Source organism: Triticum urartu, chromosome 6A (genome assembly GCF_056163025.1).
Source record: "Triticum urartu cultivar PI428250 chromosome 6A, HENAU_Tu73, whole genome shotgun sequence".
Lineage (NCBI taxonomy): Eukaryota > Viridiplantae > Streptophyta > Magnoliopsida > Poales > Poaceae > Triticum > Triticum urartu.
In genome coordinates, this window is record NC_141878.1 from 583,367,992 (window position 1) to 583,384,987 (window position 16,996).

At 42.3% G+C, this 16,996-nt stretch overlaps 1 pseudogene; it reads left to right on the forward strand.

The window, feature by feature from the left end:
* The first annotated feature begins 3,799 nt into the window (after window positions 1–3,799).
* Window positions 3,800–16,714, forward strand: LOC147966647 (uncharacterized; annotated as a pseudogene).
* The last annotated feature ends 282 nt before the right edge of the window (window positions 16,715–16,996 follow it).

Genomic DNA, 16,996 nt, shown 5'->3' on the forward strand with positions numbered 1-16,996 from the left:
AGTCTCCGATCCTGGTAAACCGTGCCCACTACCTCTCAGGGGGCCTGGCCAAATTAATGGGCTGAGAGACGTTCCGGCCCAGCTGGGCTCTCCTGAGTCCTGACCGGCCCGAAGTTTTGCTTTGGGCCTGTAAAGCACTCTGATGCCGACCGGGACGCACGGGCGCCCCTATATCTTGCCTTCAACGAGAGGGTAGGAACCCTCACTGAAGAAGAGACCGAGATGAGCCTGCCCAGGAGCGTGGGAGGCCACAGCCTCCTACTTTTACGTTTTCTATTTCGTTTTTTGCTTTATTTTTTATTTTTTTTATACTTTAAAATATTCTAAACATATAAATTACAAAAAAGTCTATAAAATAACATTAGAAATATGTTGACCAAGCATTTGAAAAATGTTAAATGTGTATAGTAAAAATGTTTATCACGAATACGAAAAATGTATAATAAATTGGATCATGTATTTTAAAAATGCTAATCTAGCATTTCAATTTTTTGAACAAGTATTTGAAAAACATTGATCAAGCATTTAAAAAATGCTACATGTGTATAGAAAAAATGTTGACCATGTATTAAAAAATGATGATTTTTTGTTATCATGTAGTTAAAAATGTTAATCTAGTATTTGACAAAAAATGTTGATTAAGTAATTCAAAAATGGTGATAAAGCATATGAAAAATGTTAAATATGTATAGAAACAAACTTGACCATGTATTAAAAAAGGTGAAATTATTTGATCATATATATATATGTGTGTGTGTGTGTGTGTGTGTGTGTGTGTGTGTGTGTGTGTTAATCATGCATTTGAAAAAAATGTTGAACAACTGTTTGTAAAATGTTGATCAACCAGTGTATAGAAAAAATGTTGACCATGCATTAAAAAAGATGATTCTATTTTATCATGTATATAAAAATATTAATCAAGCATTTGAAACAATGTTGAACAAGTATTTCAAAAATGTTAATCAAGCATTTGGAAAATGTAAATGTTTACACAAAAAAGGTTGACCATGTGTTAAAAAATGTTAATATTGCATTTAGAAAATGTTAATCAAGCATTTTAAAATTGTATAAAATGTGTATAAAAATGTTGACCATGTATTAAAAGAGTGTTAAATTTGTATTGGAAAATGTTAAATGTATATTAGAATTTTTTTGTTGATATATAAAAAAAATGTAGAAATGAAAAAAAAAAGAAAAAAGAAAAGAGGAAAAAAGAAAATAAAAACCTAAAGAAACAAATGAAAAAACTAGAGAAGAAAAAGCAAAAATAAAACAAAAAGAAACAAAAGAAAACGGAAAAAGAAAACAAGTAGGTTGAGCCCCCGCTACATAACACAAACAGTTGGCGGGTGCAATGGCTAGCAACGCTTGCTGTCTTCCGGGAGCTCCACGGTTGATCCCTCGTTCTCCCTTTTTTTCTTCTCGTTTTCTTAACTGTGCGCGAAATGGGCCACCCCGACTACTGTAGTCGCTTCAGCGAGACAACCTAGGGTCTCACTAATGGCTAGGTATAGTCGCCGAGGGCACGCGCAACTCACCTATGACACATTATCGCCTTCGCATCCTATCTAGGAGTTGCTTACGACCCCCCCCCCCCTCAAATTTTTGTGGTACCGGGTTGCAGCATCTGTTCCACCTGATACCCATGGTATCACAAAACCACACCGCAAATCATGATCTCAGACAACATAATGTAAATAAGAAAGGTAATAAATAACAAACTTATTAATTTTTGAACATCATAGAATACAATAATTCTCGCATGCAACAAATGTGCATATCCGAATAACAAATGGTCTGGAATTAAAAGAACTAGTTGTTAACCCGTGCATTTGCACGGGATAGTGCATACAATGTTTTAGAGACATTGATTTATTAAGAAAAATAGAATGTCGAGTATTATGCCTTAAATGTAAAGTACATTGCTCAAATTAACTAAACAAATTGTCTTCTTTTGCTGGCTTTGACTGCACATACTCTCAGCGTTTACACAATTGACTTTGAAATATTACATGTCGTACAATAAATCTAATTAGAATCTCAGTAACATAGTAGTATATTTTCTGAGGTCACTACATAATAGACATGATAAGGTATTTATTTTAGTTCTCAAACCTTATCATAATACTATTGAAACAACACTTACAAATGGGAGGAAACATTACGATGAAATGACAATATGATTTACGATTTATTAAACAAATCTGATTTAGTATGACTCATGAATAGCTATATTTGTGTGGTGACCTTTTGAGGTTACAATGAACCAAATATGCAACACCTAGTCCACACTTGTCGATATGAGAATCCAACAATATTAATTTTTATGACATGCATTAACATTTTACTAGTTAATTATCTAGTTAAACTTTGACCCAAAATACTATGAAGACTAATAAACTAAGATGAAGGTAATACACAGTGAATCGCTAAAGGTAATGCTACGTAGATTACAAACTAGTCCAAGTGACCCAGGGTCGCACTAGTAGAAAAAGGGTCAAACGTGAAGCACATTAGTGCCGGTTTGTATTTGAGCCGGCACTAATGTATACATTAGTGCCGGTTCCAACGGCTAGCCGGGCCGCTTTCATTAGTACCGGTTCGTGGCAAACCTTTAGCACCGGTTCATGCCACGAATCGATACTAATGAGAGTGGTGGCAGGATATTGTCAGACTGGGGCCCCTCCAGCCCCTTTAGTACCGGTTCTTGGCACGAACCGGTACTAAAGGTCGTCCTACATAAACCCTTCGTCCACCCGAGCTCGCTCTGTTCTTCCCCTTTCCCCTCTCCTCTCTCTGTTCTTCCCCTCTTCCTCTCGAGCTCATCACACATTTTGCCCAAAATTTGTCAAGATTTGAAGGCCCCCATCCATTCAAATGATCACAAAGGTTAGCAACTTTATCCTTTCATCTCTCATTGCTAGATTAGCTCTTGCAATGCTTTATATAGTGATTAATTTGTGAGTTTAGTAATTTGGGAGGATATATATATATGTGTGTGTGTGTGTGCTAGTATTTGATTTATATGCAATTTGAGGTCAAAAATAACACTTAGTTTGCATATGTAGGTGTGGTTTACTTAGTGCCTTCTAAATCTCCGTCGTAACCACCGTCGATCGCCCGCACCGTCCCGTCGCCGGCACCACCTTGTGGTGAGCCTCTTGTTCATGAAATTCTATATAAAAATTGATGTTTGTGTGATTTGGATATATAGTTACTCGTATAATTATCTTACCGGTACGTTGTTTGTTATACATATAGTGCCATGGTTTTGATATCCGTCCTCGTCGGCCCTTGTCCTTGTTATGATTCGGATGTGGTATATATATTCTCTTTTAAAACTAGTTGCATTTCGTGTTTATGACAAATTATGCCCATCAAGTTGACATAGAAATTTTTTCTAGGAGGTATGTGAACCGGAAATTCCAACCGACCCTATTGTCGAGAGGTTAAATTTAGTTGAAAGAGAAAACGAGTACTTGAAAGAAAAATTGAAAAGAATTGAGGGGGAGAAGATGGAATTGGAGTTGCATGTTGCCGATGTCGTCGATGATCACAAGATCAAGATGGAGAAAATGCACTTGAAGATTAGAAAGATTAGAAAATATGCCATCGATAGTGAGGCTTGGTATCATCATGCTGTTGGATCCATTATTACCTTAGTTGCGATCTTGATCGCATTTGTTGTTGCATTTAAATGCTTTAGCTAGAGAGTTATTTGTTTGTTGCATTTAAGTGTATTATGAACTTTATGTATGAACTTGTATTAATTTGGTCTATTCAGTGTTGTGTAATGAAGATGAGCCGGCAATGGATGTACGATGACCGATGCTCTCCCCAGTTCGTTGAGGGCGTGCATACTTTTCTGCTTGCGGCTGAGGCAAACAGGCGGGCGGATGGTTTTATGCCTTGTCCATGTGCTGGCTGTAAGAATGGTCACAATTACTCGACGTCAAGAACCATTCACGTCCACCTGTTTAAGTCCGGTTTCATGCCCCACTATAATGTTTGGACCAAGCACGGAGAAAGAGGGGTTATGATGGAAGACAATGAAGAAGAAGAGGACGACGACAGCTATCCTGGCCATGGGTTCCCTGAATACGATGATACAACAATGGGGGAAGAAGCTGAGCCGGTAATGCGGGAAGAAGCTGAGTCGGCAATGCGGGGAGAAGCTGAAGAAGAGGCATTAGATGAGCCCGTTGATGATCTAGGTCGGGCCATTGCCGATGCAAAGAGAAACTGCGCAAGTGATTTGGAGAAGAAGAAGTTGCAGCGCATGTTAGAGGATCACAAAAAATTGTTGTACCCGAATTGTGTAGGTGACAAGAAAAAGCTGGGCACCACACTGGAATTGCTGCAATGGAAGGCAGAGAATGGTGTATCTGACAAGGGATTTGGAAAGTTGCTGGTAATGATAAAGGATATGCTTCCAAAGGATAACGAATTGCCCGAGAGTACGTACGAAGCAAAGAAGGTTGTCTGCCCTCTAGGGTTAGAGGTGCAGAAGATACATGCATGCCCTAATGATTGCATCCTCTACCGCGGTGAGTACGAGGATTTGAACTCTTGCCCGGTATGTGGTGCATTGCGTTATAAGATCAGCCGCGATGACCCTGGTGATGTTGAGGGCGAGCGCCCTAGGAAGAAGATTCCTGCCAAGGTGATGTGGTATGCTCCTATAATACCACGGTTGAAACGTTTGTTCCAAAACAAAGAGCATGCCAAGGCGATGCGATGGCACAGAGAAGACCGTAAGAAAGACGGAAAGTTGAGAGTACCCGCTGACGGGTCGCAGTGGAGAAAAATCGAAAGAAAGTACGGGAAGGAGTTTGCAGATGACGCAAGGAGCGTATGGTTTGGTCTAAGCGCAGATGGCATTAATCCTTTTGGGGAGTAGAGCAGCAACCATAGCACCTGTGTAACGCCCTCGATGCGGCTATATCTCCCACGTGTCGAAGCACGACTTAGAGGCATAACCGCATTGAAAGCAATGTCGCAAGTGAGGTAATCTTCACACAACCCATGTAATACATAAGGGAAAGAGATACATAGTTGGCTTACAATCGCCACTTCACACAATTACATGAATAAAGCATTACAACAACCAAATACAATCAAGGTCCGACTACGGAACCAAAATAAAAGAAGAACCCCAAATGCGACAAAGGTCCCCGATCAACCCCAACTGGGCTCCACTACTGATCAACTAGAACGAAACAACATAAAGAACACGATCTTCATCGAGATCCTCCTGAGCTTGGTTGCGTCATCTGCAAGGACTCATTGGCACCTGCAAGCTGGTTTTGGAAGTATCTGTGAGCCACAGGGACTCAGCAATCTCGCACCCTCGCGATCAAGACTATTTAAGCTTATGGGTAAGGTAAAGGTATCAGGTGGAGCTGCAGCAAGCGACTAGCATATATGGTGGCTAACATACGCAAAAAAGAGCGAGAAGAGAAGGCAAAGAACGGTCGATAAAAGTATGATCAAGAAGTGATCCTAGAATAACCTACGTCAAGCATAACTCCAATAACCGTGTTCACTTCCCGGACTCTGCCGGAAAGAGATCATCACGGTTACACACGCGGTTGATTCATTTTAATTAAGGTCAACTTCAGGTTTTCTACAACCGGACGTTAACAAATTCCCATCTGCCCATAACCGCGGGCACGACTTTCGAAAGTTCAAATCCCTGCAGGGGTGTCCCAACTTAGCCCATGACAAGCTCTCACGGTCAACGAAGGAATAGACCTCCTCCCGAGACATTCCGATCAGACTCGGTATCCCGGTTCTTCAAGACATCCTCGACAATGGTAAAACAAGTCCAGCAAGACCGCCCGGTGCGCCAACATCCTGATAGGAGCTGCACATATCTCGTTCTCAGGGCAACACCGGATGAACACTACGTACAGCTAAAACCAGCCCTCAAGTTTCCCCGAGGTGGCGCCGCAAGTGGCTCTAGTTTGGACCAACACTTAGACAAGCACTGGCCCGGGGGGGTTAAAATAAAGATGACCCTCGGGATGCGCGACTCCCAAGGGAAAAAGGCTAGGGGGCGAATGGTAAAACCAAGGTTGGGCCTTGCTGGAGGAGTTTTATTCAAAGCAAACTGTCAAGGGGTTCCCATTATAACCCAACCGCGTGAGGAACGCAAAATCCGGGAACATAACACCGATATGACGGAAACTAGGGCGGCAAGAGTGGAACAAAACACCAGGCATAAGGCCGAGCCTTCCACCCTTTACCAAGTATATAGATGCATTAATTAAATAAGATATACAGTGATATCCCAACAAGAAAACATGTTCCAACGAGGAACAACATCTCCATGTTCCAACAAGGAACAAACTTCAATCTTCACCTGCAACTAACAACGCTATAAGAGGGGCTGAGCAAAGCGGTAACATAGCCAATCAACAGTTTGCTAGGACAAGGTGGGTTAGAGGCTTGGTGTAGGATCTAGAAGTAGGTGTGTCTAGAAGGGGGGGTGATTAGACACTTAGTGCTAAAGTTGCAATTTTTAATCTTTTAGGTTTGACTGGAGTTTTAGGCACAATTTCAACATACACAATACATATCAAGCAAGCATGCAAAGAGTATATGAGCAGCGGAATGTAAAGCATGCAACTTGCAAGAATGTAAGGGGAAGGATTTGGAGAATTCAAACGCAATTGGAGACACGGATGTTTTTCCCGTGGTTCGGATAGGTGGTGCTATCCTACATCCACGTTGATGGAGACTTCAACCCACGAAGGGTAACGGTTGCGCGAGTCCACGGAGGGCTCCACCCACGAAGGGTCCATGAAGAAGAAACCTTGTCTATCCCACCATGGCCATCGCCCACGAAGGACTTGCCTCACTAGCGGTAGATCTTCACGAAGTAGGCGATCTCCTTGCCCTTACAAACTCCTTGGTTCAACTCCACAATCTTGTCGGAGGCTCCCAAGTGACACCTAGCCAATCTAGGAGACACCACTCTCCAAGAAGTAACAAATGGTGTGTTGATGATGAACTCCTTGCTCTTGTGCTTCAAATGCTAGTCTCCCCAACACTCAACTCTCTCTCATAGGATTTGGATCTTGTGGAAAGAAGATTTGAGTGGAAAGCAACTTGGGGAAGGCTAGAGATCAAGATTCATATGGTAGGAATGGAATATCTTGGTCTCAACACATGAGTAGGTAGTTCTCTCTCAGAAATAGGATGCTGGAAGTGTAGGCTTAGTCTAATGGCTCTCTCCACGAATGAAGAGGAGGTGGAGGGGTATATATAGCCTCCACACAAAATCCAACCGTTACACATGATTCACCAATCTCGGTGGGACCGAATCAACAAACTCGGTCAGACCGAAATAGGAAACCTAGTGACCGTTAGAGATTTTCGGTGGGACCGACTGGATCAACTCGGTGGGACCGATGTGCTAGGGTTAGGGTAAATCCAAAACTCGTTTTGACCGATTACTCAAACTCGGTGGGACCGATTTGGGTAATAAGCGAAACAGAGAGTTGGCCAAGCAAACTCGGTGGGGCCGTTTGCATATCTTGGTGGGACCGAAAATATTGCAATAGGTAACAGAGAGTTTGCAAGCCCATCTCGGTGAGACCGAGATCCCATCGGTGAGACCGAACTGATTAGGGTTTCTGGCAGTGGCTATGACAAGTAAAACTCGGTGGTGCCGGATAGATAGAATCGGTAGATCCGAGTTTGGCTTAGGGTTTAGGTCATATGTGGATATGGGAAAGTAGTTGAGGGTTTTGGAGCATATCACTAAGCACATGAAGTAAGAGGGTCATTAAGCAACACCTCATCCCTTCTTGATTGTATTGGCTTTTCCTATGGACTCAATGTGATCTTGGATCACTAGAATGTAAAATGAAGAGTCTTGAGCTTTAAGCTTTAGCCAATCCTTCGTCCTTAGCATCTTGGAGGACTTCCCACAACCTTTAGTCCATGCCACTCCATTGTTGAACTTATCTGAAACATACTAGATAGAAATGTTAGTCCAACAAGAGATATGTTGTCATCAATTATCAAAACCACCTAGGGAGCACTTGTGCTTTCAATCTCCCCCGTTTTGGTAATTGATGGCAACATACATGAAAGCTTTAGATCAAGATATAAAGAATAGCGAGTAAAGCTTTGGAAGGACATGTAACAAGCATAGGCTCCCCCTACATGTATGCACTCATGTAAATATGAAATATAGAGGCATGTGAGAGCATAATCATGACAGAGTAGGCAATGTGTTACATGTATCTTGGCCATATGCATCAGAGCAAAAGATTGTCAAGGAAAATACCTTCATGCTCATGAGTCCTTCTTGCAAACAGTATGTACATAAGCAAGAATTCCTCATACTCATGATTTTGATGCATACACTTACCTTGTAGTCTTTGGTTGGCTTAGGATGGAATGAACCTGCACAAACAAAGTTAGATAACACAGGTACATCCACTAGTCAGAGCAAACAAAAGAAACCACAAGAATACCAAGACTGGGATGACATGTAGAGAGTGAGTACAAGGTACCACATTTGATTCAACATGTCCCCAAGAGTAAAGATATGCAATGAAATTGACTGATTTCTTTCCCTTAGGTGTCTTGCTCCCCCTGAATCTTACATGGGATATTGGGAGAAGATAGGGAACAGAAAATCAGAGCTGAAAGATACAAATGGATAGAACTTAATGCAAATAAGCACATATGAACATGTCTTTCCCCCAAGAAGACATGTGACATCTCTCCTCTTGAACATCAAGCATCTGGGACATCTGGGATCCTTGAGTATTCTCTCCCCTGGAAATCTCTTTCTCTCCCTTAATACTTTTTCAGACTTTCTCTCTCCCTTGAGCTTTGATGTGATCTCTCTCTCCCCCTTTGACATCAATTTCCAAGAAGGTCTTTCTGGAATCCGTCGTATAGGTTTGGTCGTTGAGACTCAGCACAAAGCAATAGATAAAACTGTGATGCTTGTAGAGGACAAGATTCATTGAGTAGAGCTGGATCAGAAGAAATAAAGAACAAGTGGCAAACTGTTTTTCCTGTTGCGAAGTCGGTGGCACCGAGTGGCATGTTTCGGTGGTACCGAAAATATTCGGTTGGACCGAAAATTACAAGTCGGTGAAACCGAGTTCACACAGAGAAAAACACTTGTCACCTCAGCTCACTAGACATGTAGGATCGCACAAAGATTTGCAATGAATTACCTGAAGGATTTACAAGGAATTGGATGCAGAAAATGTAGAACAAAAACAAAAAGAAAAGAAAAGAAACTGAAGGGACTAGATGAAGTTGAAAAAGAGAAAGAAAATAAACATGCATGAGACAAATGCAATAACACAAAAAGAACACAAGAGAACTTCATCTAGAGTTGGGCGGTGACATAGTCACCTATGTTAGAGTATATTGACTTAGGAGTCAAGTGAGAACACTTGATCATAGGTCATACTCATTGTTTAAGCTCAAAATGGGGTTACCATTTTTCGTTTAAGCATCTTGGTGTATTCACATCTTGTTGAGTTGCTTTGACTCATGTCTTGGAGTAAAGCTTCTCTAAGATGGAATAACATACCTTGGGTAGTGGTGTGGTTCTTGCGCATGTAGTTGAACTTGTGTGGGTGCTCAAGGTTGATGTAGCTCATCAAGAGTTGGGAGCACCACTTGGAGTTTGAGTTCATCTACCTACATGGGTTAGTTCTTTGCAAGGAAGAGCACTTGTGTATCAAAAAAAATGACAATCATGAAGCTCAACATAGAATTTGTCAAAGGATATGTTTGAATGGTTTTGTGCTTCCTTGTCTTCAACCACCATTGTGTCGAGACTTGGTGATGTAGAGATTGCTCAAGATGTGAGTGAATCGCAATCTCATGGAATTAGATTCAACCAAGCACCTACATGGGTTAGACAACATGCAAGGTACAAATATATCCAAGACATAAGATAGTCATCATAAGAGATATATCATGGATTAGTCATAAGCTCATGTCTTGCATGTATCCAATGGAGTTTCTACTCCAAGTTCGAAGCATCAATGATGTTCAATTCTCCTCTCAACCTGCAAAACACTTTCTCATCAAGTGGTTTAGTAAATATATCCGCTAATTGCTTATCGGTGTGAACATGCTTAAGATCAATGTCACCCTTAGCAACATGATCTCGAATGAAATGATGACGAACTTCAATGTGCTTAGTTCGAGAATGTTGTACAGGATTATGACCAATTTTAATAGCACTTTCATTGTCACAAAGCAGTGGAACATGTTTCACATAGATCCCATAATCTTTAAGAGTTTGGGTCATCCAAAGTAATTGAGCGCAACATGAACCAGCGGCAATGTATTCTGCTTCGGCGGTGGATAAGGATACTGAGTTTTGCTTCTTGGAAGACCAAGACACAAGAGATCTACCGAGAAATTGACAAGTACCTAAAGTAGACTTTCTATCAACCTTGTCTCCGGCATAATCGGAGTCGGAATAGCCAACAAGATCAAAAGAAGACCTCTTAGGATACCAAATGCCAAAGTTTGGTGTATGAATTAAGTATCTCACTATCCTTTTCACGGCCTTAAGATGACATTCTTTAGGAGCAGCTTGATATCGTGCACACATGCACACACTTAGCATAATATCGGGACGTGAAGCACATAGATATAGCAATGAACCAATCATAGAGCGATAAACCTTTTGATCAACCGGTTCACCATCTTTGGTCAAATCATTATGTCCACTCGTAGGCATGGGTGTTGACATACCTTTGCATTCTTGCATATTGAACTTCTTGAATAAGTCCTTGGTGTACTTCGTTTGAGAGACAAATGTACCTTCCTTAGTTTGCTTGATTTGCAAACCGAGAAAGAATTTGAGTTCACTCATCATAGACATCTCAAACTTCTCTGACATTAGCTTTCCAAACTTTTCACTAAAGAGAGGGTTAGTTGAACCAAATATGATATCATCAACATACATTTGGCATACAAATAGTTCTCCATTAACCCTTTTAGTAAAAAGAGTAGAATCAATTTTACCAATTTCAAAACCACTTGCAAGAAGGAACTTGGTCAAGCATTTATACCATGCTCTAGGAGCTTGTTTAAGACCATAAAGAGCTTTGTGAAGTTTGTAAACATGATTTGGTTTCTTAGGATTGATAAAGCCGGGAGGTTGTTTGACATAAACTTCCTCCTCTATTTCGCCATTTAGAAAAGCACTTTTAATGTCCATTTGGTACAAGGTGATATTATGGTGATTAGCATAAGCAAGTAAGATGCGAATGGACTCAAGTCTAGCAACGGGAGCATATGTCTCACCATAGTCCATACCTCCCACTTGTGTGTACCCTTGGGCGACGAGACGTGCTTTGTTGCGAACCACTTGTCCATCTTCATCTTGCTTGTTGCGAAACACCCATTTGGTACCAATGATGTTGTGGTTGTTGTCGGGCTTCTCAACCAATGTCCAAACTTGGTTTCTCTCAAAGTTGTGTAGCTCTTCATGCATAGCGTTTATCCAATCCGGATCTTCCAATGCTTCTTTGACCTTCATAGGTTCAATGCTAGAGATGAATGAATAGTTTTCACAAAAGTTAGCTAAACAAGTTTTTGAGCGAGTGATTCTCCCGGTTTGTATGTCATTGAAGATTTGCTCGACGGGATGATCTTTGGCGATTCTTGCTCGAACTCGTGAGAGCTTTTGCTTGGGTCTTCGTTGAACATCTTCTTCATCTTGTTCTTCTTCTTGGCCTTCTTCATTGTTGACGTTGTCGTTCTCTTGTCGTGGTGGAGAAGGAGGTTGTAGATGTTCGTCTTGATGCACTTCTTTGTCTTCTTCATCTTGGTGTGTTCCACTTGTGGATGCTTCCGTATCAATTCTTGGTTCACCTTGTTGTGAAGTAGAAGCTTCCACTTGGACGGACGAGGTACTCTCCTTCATCTCCGTTGGACGAATTTTGCCAATGGACAAGTCTTGGATTGCTTCTGAAGGGTCTTTATCTCCTACATCAATTGGCAATTGCTATACTTGCGAGCCATTAGATTCATCAACACTAGTAGAAAAAGGGTCAATCGTGAAGCACATTAGTGCCGGTTTGTATTTGAGCCGGCACTAATGTATACATTAGTGCCGGTTCCAACGGCTAGCCGGGCCGCTTTCATTAGTACCGGTTCGTGGCGAACCTTTAGCACCAGTTCGTGCCACGAACCGGTACTAATGAGAGTGGTGGCAGGATGTTGTCAGAGTGGGGCCCCTCCAGCACCTTTAGTACCGGTTCATGCCACGAACCGGTACTAAAGGTCGTCCTATATAAACCCTTCGTCCACCAGCACTCTGTTCTTCCCCCTTTCCCCTCTCCGGCCCTCTCCTCTGTTCTTCCCTTCTTCCTCTCGAGTTCATCACAAAATTTGCCCAAAATTTTGTCAAGATTTGAAGGCCCTCATCCATTCAAATGATCACAAAGGTTAGCAACTTTGTCCTTTCATCTCTCATTGCTAGATTAGCTCTTGCATTGGTTTATATAGTGATTAATTTGTGAGTTTAGTAATTTGGGAGGATATATATATATGTGCTAGTATTTGATTTATATGCAATTTGAGGTCAAAAATAACACTTAGTTTGCATATGTAGGTGTGGTTTACTTAGTGCCTTCTAAATCTCCATCGTAGCCACCGTCGATCGCCCGCACCGTCCCGTCGCCGGCACCACCTTGTGGTGAGCCTCTTGTTCATGAAATTTTATATAAAAATTGATGTGTGTGATTTGGATATATAGTTACTCGTATAATTATCTTACCCGTACGTTGTTTGTTATACATATAGTGCCATGGTTTTGATATCCGTCCCCATCGGCCCTAGTCCTTGTTATGATTCGGATGTGGTATGTATATTCTCTTTTAAAACTAGTTGCATTTCGTGTTTATGACAAATTATGCCCATCAAGTTGACATAGAAATTTTTTCTAGGAGGTATCTGAACCTGAAATTCCAACCGACCCTATTGCCGAGAGGTTAAATTTAGTTGAAAGAGAAAATGAGTACTTGAAAGAAAAATTGAAAAGAATTGAGGGGGAGAAGATGGAATTGGAGTTGCATGTTGCCGATGTCGTCGATGATCACAAGATCAAGATGGAGAAAATGCGCTTGAAGATTAGAAAGATTAGAAAATATGCCATCGATAGTGAGGCTTGGTATCATTATGCTGTTGGATCCATTGTTACCTTAGTTGCGATCTTGATCGTATTTGTTGTTGCATTTAAATGCTTTAGCTAGAGAGTTATTTGTTTGTTGCATTTAAGTGTTGTATGAACTTTATGTATGAACTTGTATTAATTTGGTCTATTCAGTGTTGTGTAATGAAGATGAGCCGGCAATGGATGTACGATGACCGATGCTCTCCCCAGTTCGTTGAGGGCGTGCGTACTTTTCTGCTTGCGGCTGAGGCAAACAAGTGGGCGGATGGTTTTATGCCTTGTCCATGTGCTCTCTGTAAGAATGGTCACAATTACTCTACGTTAAGAACCATTCACGTCCACCTGTTTAAGACCGGTTTCATGCCCCATTATAATGTTTGGACCAAGCACGGAGAAAGAGGGGTTATGATGGAAGACAATGAAGAAGAAGAGGACGACGACAGCTATCCTGGCCATGGGTTCCCTGAATACGATGATACAACAATGGGGGAAGAAGCTGAGCCGGTAATGCGGGAAGAAGCTGAGCCGGCAATGCGAGAAAAAGCTGAAGAAGAAGCATCAAATGAGCCCATTGATGATCTAGGTCGGGCCATTGCCGATGCAAAGAGAAACTGCGCAAGTGATTTGGAGAAGAAGAAGTTGCAGCGCATGTTAGAGGATCACAAAAAATTGTTGTACCCGAATTGCGTAGGTGACAAGAAAAAGCTGGGCACCACACTGCAATTGCTGCAATGGAAGGCAGAGAATGGTGTATCTGACAAGGGATTTGGAAAGTTGCTGGTAATGATAAAGGATATGCTTTCAAAGGACAACGAATTGCCCGAGAGTACGTACGAAGCAAAGAAGGTTGTCTGCCCTCTAGGGTTAGAGGTGCAGAAGATACATGCATGCCCTAATGATTGCATCCTCTACCGCGGTGAGTACGAGGATTTGAACGCTTGCCCGGTATGTGGTGCATTGCGCTATAAGATCTGCCGCGATGACCCTGGTGATGTCGAGGGCCGGCGCCCCAGGAAGAAGATTCCTGCCAAGGTGATGTGGTATGCTCCTATAATACCACGGTTGAAACGTTTGTTCCAAAACAAAGAGCATGCCAAGGCGATGCGATGGCACAGAGAAGACCGTAAGAAAGACGGAAAGTTGAGAGTACCCGCTGACGGGTCGCAGTGGAGAAAAATCAAAAGAAAGTACGGGAAGGAGTTTGCAGATGACGCAAGGAGCGTATGGTTTGGTCTAAGCGCAGATGGCATTAATCCTTTTGGGGGGCAGAGCAGCAACCATAGCACCTGGCCTGTGACTCTATGTTTGTATAACCTTCCTCCTTGGTTGTGCATGAAGCGGATGTTCATTATGATGCCAGTGCTCATCCAAGGCCCTAAGCAACCCGGCAACGACATTGATGTGTACCTAAGGCCATTAGTTGAAGAACTCTTACAACTGTGGAATGGAACAGGTGTACGTGCGTGGGATGAGCACATGGGGGAAGAATTTGACCTAAAGGCGTTGTTGTTCGTGACCATCAATGATTGGCCTGCTCTCAGTAACCTTTCAGGACAGACAAACAAGGGATACCGCGCATGCACGCACTGTTTGGACGATACCGACAGTATATATTTGGCTAATTGTAAGAAGAATGTGTACCTGGGACATCATCGATTTCTTCCGAGCAGGCATCCCGTAAGAAAGAAAGGCAAGCATTTCAAAGGTGAGGCAGATCACCGGACGAAGCCTCGCCACCGTACTGGTGCTAATGTACATGATATGGTCAAGGATTTGAAGGTGGTCTTTGGAAAGGGTCCTGGTGGACAACCTGTTCCGAATGACGCTGACGGACGCGCACCCATGTGGAAGAAGAAATCTATATTTTGGGACCTGCCCTATTGGAAAGACCTCGAGGTCCGCTCCGCAATCGACGTGATGCACGTGACGAAGAATCTTTGTGTGACCCTGCTTGGCTTCTTGGGCGTGTACGGGAAGACAAAAGATACACCTGAGGCACGGGAGGACCAGCAACGTATGCATGGAAAAGACGGCATACATCAGGGTCATGCAAGCTACGCTCTTACCAAAGAAGAGAAGGAAATCTTCTTTCAATGCCTGATCAGTATTAAGGTACCGTCTGGCTTCTCGTCGAATATAAAGGGAATAATAAACATGGCAGAGAAAAAGTTCCAGAACCTGAAGTCTCATGACTGCCACGTGATTATGACGCAACTGCTTCCGGTTGCATTGAGGGGGCTTCTACCGGAAAACATTCGATTAGCCATTGTGAAGCTATGTGCATTTCTCAATGCAATCTCTCAGAAGGTAATCGATCCAGAAATCATACCAAGGTTACAGAATGATTTGGTGCAATGTCTTGTCAGTTTCGAGTTGGTGTTCCCACCATCCTTCTTCAACATCATGACGCACGTCCTAGTTCACCTATGCGAAGAGATTAACGTTTTGGGTCCTGTATTTATACACAATATGTTCCCCTTTGAGAGGTTCATGGGAGTCTTAAAGAAATATGTTCATAATCGTGCTAGGCCAGAAGGAAGCATCTCCAAGGGCCGTCAAAATGAGGAGGTCATTGAGTTTTGTATTGACTTTATTCCTGACCTTAAGCCGATTGGTGTTCCTGAATCGCGGCATAAGGGCAGACTGGATGGAAAAGGCACGCTAGGAGGGGAACAAATAATATGTATGGACGGACATTCTCTCACTGAAGCACACTACACAGTTCTACAGAATTCCGCCTTGGTGGCTCCGTATATGGATGAACACAAGAATTTGCTACGCTCCAAACACCCGGAGCGGTCTGATGACTGGATTACACGTGAACAAACCAGGAGTTTCGCCAGTTGGTTGCAAGCACGTACCATGCATGACACCTCTATTGAAGATGACCTGTACTTGCTGTCCCAGTTACCATCTTCGAATATAATGACTTTCAAAGGGTACGAGATAAATGGTAATACATTTTACACGATCGCCCAAGATAAGAAGAGCACCAACCAAAACAGTGGTGTCCGCTTTGATGCAGAAACCAAGACGGGAAAGGAAACATATTATGGTTATATACAGGACATATGGGAACTTGACTATCGACGTGGTTTGAAGGTCCCTTTGTTTCGGTGCAAATGGGTCAATATGACACGAGGCGGGGTAACGGAAGACCCGCAGTACGGAATGACATAAGTGGATCTCAACAATCTTGCGTATGCAGACGAACCATTCGTCCTAGCCAATGATGTGGCACAGGTTTTCTATGTGAAGGACATGTCTACCAAGCCAAGAAAAAGAAAAGATAAGGAAGCGAATGCATCGTACGATGTGTCAAAGCGGCACATAGTTCTTTCTGGGAAGAGAAACATCATGGGAGTGGATGACAAGACAGACAAGTCAGAAGATTATGAAAAGTTTGATGAAATTGCTCCATTCACAGTGAATATTGACCCGAGCATCCCGTTAAATGATGAAGATTTTCCATGGCTACGACGCAAAGGGACACACGCAAAGAAAAAGTTTCACACCCAAAGATCTGGGATGTGATCGGCTTAGCTATCATCACTTTCTTCTGTGTTTCACACCCAGGAGGGAATCTCTGTAGTAGTTAGGGTAGCTAGTTATGTGTTTTGGCATTTGAAACGCGAAGAAATTTTATGTGCAAGCAAATTCTTTCATGCATTTATTGATTTTTTCAGCTAAATGACCCTGAAATTGAAAAGCATTTCAAATGAACTCAGAAAAGGATGAAAGTTGGCATAGTATCATAATTTCACCCACATAGCATGTGCAAAAAAGTAGAGAGGGTTACCGCAAAAACTGGATACA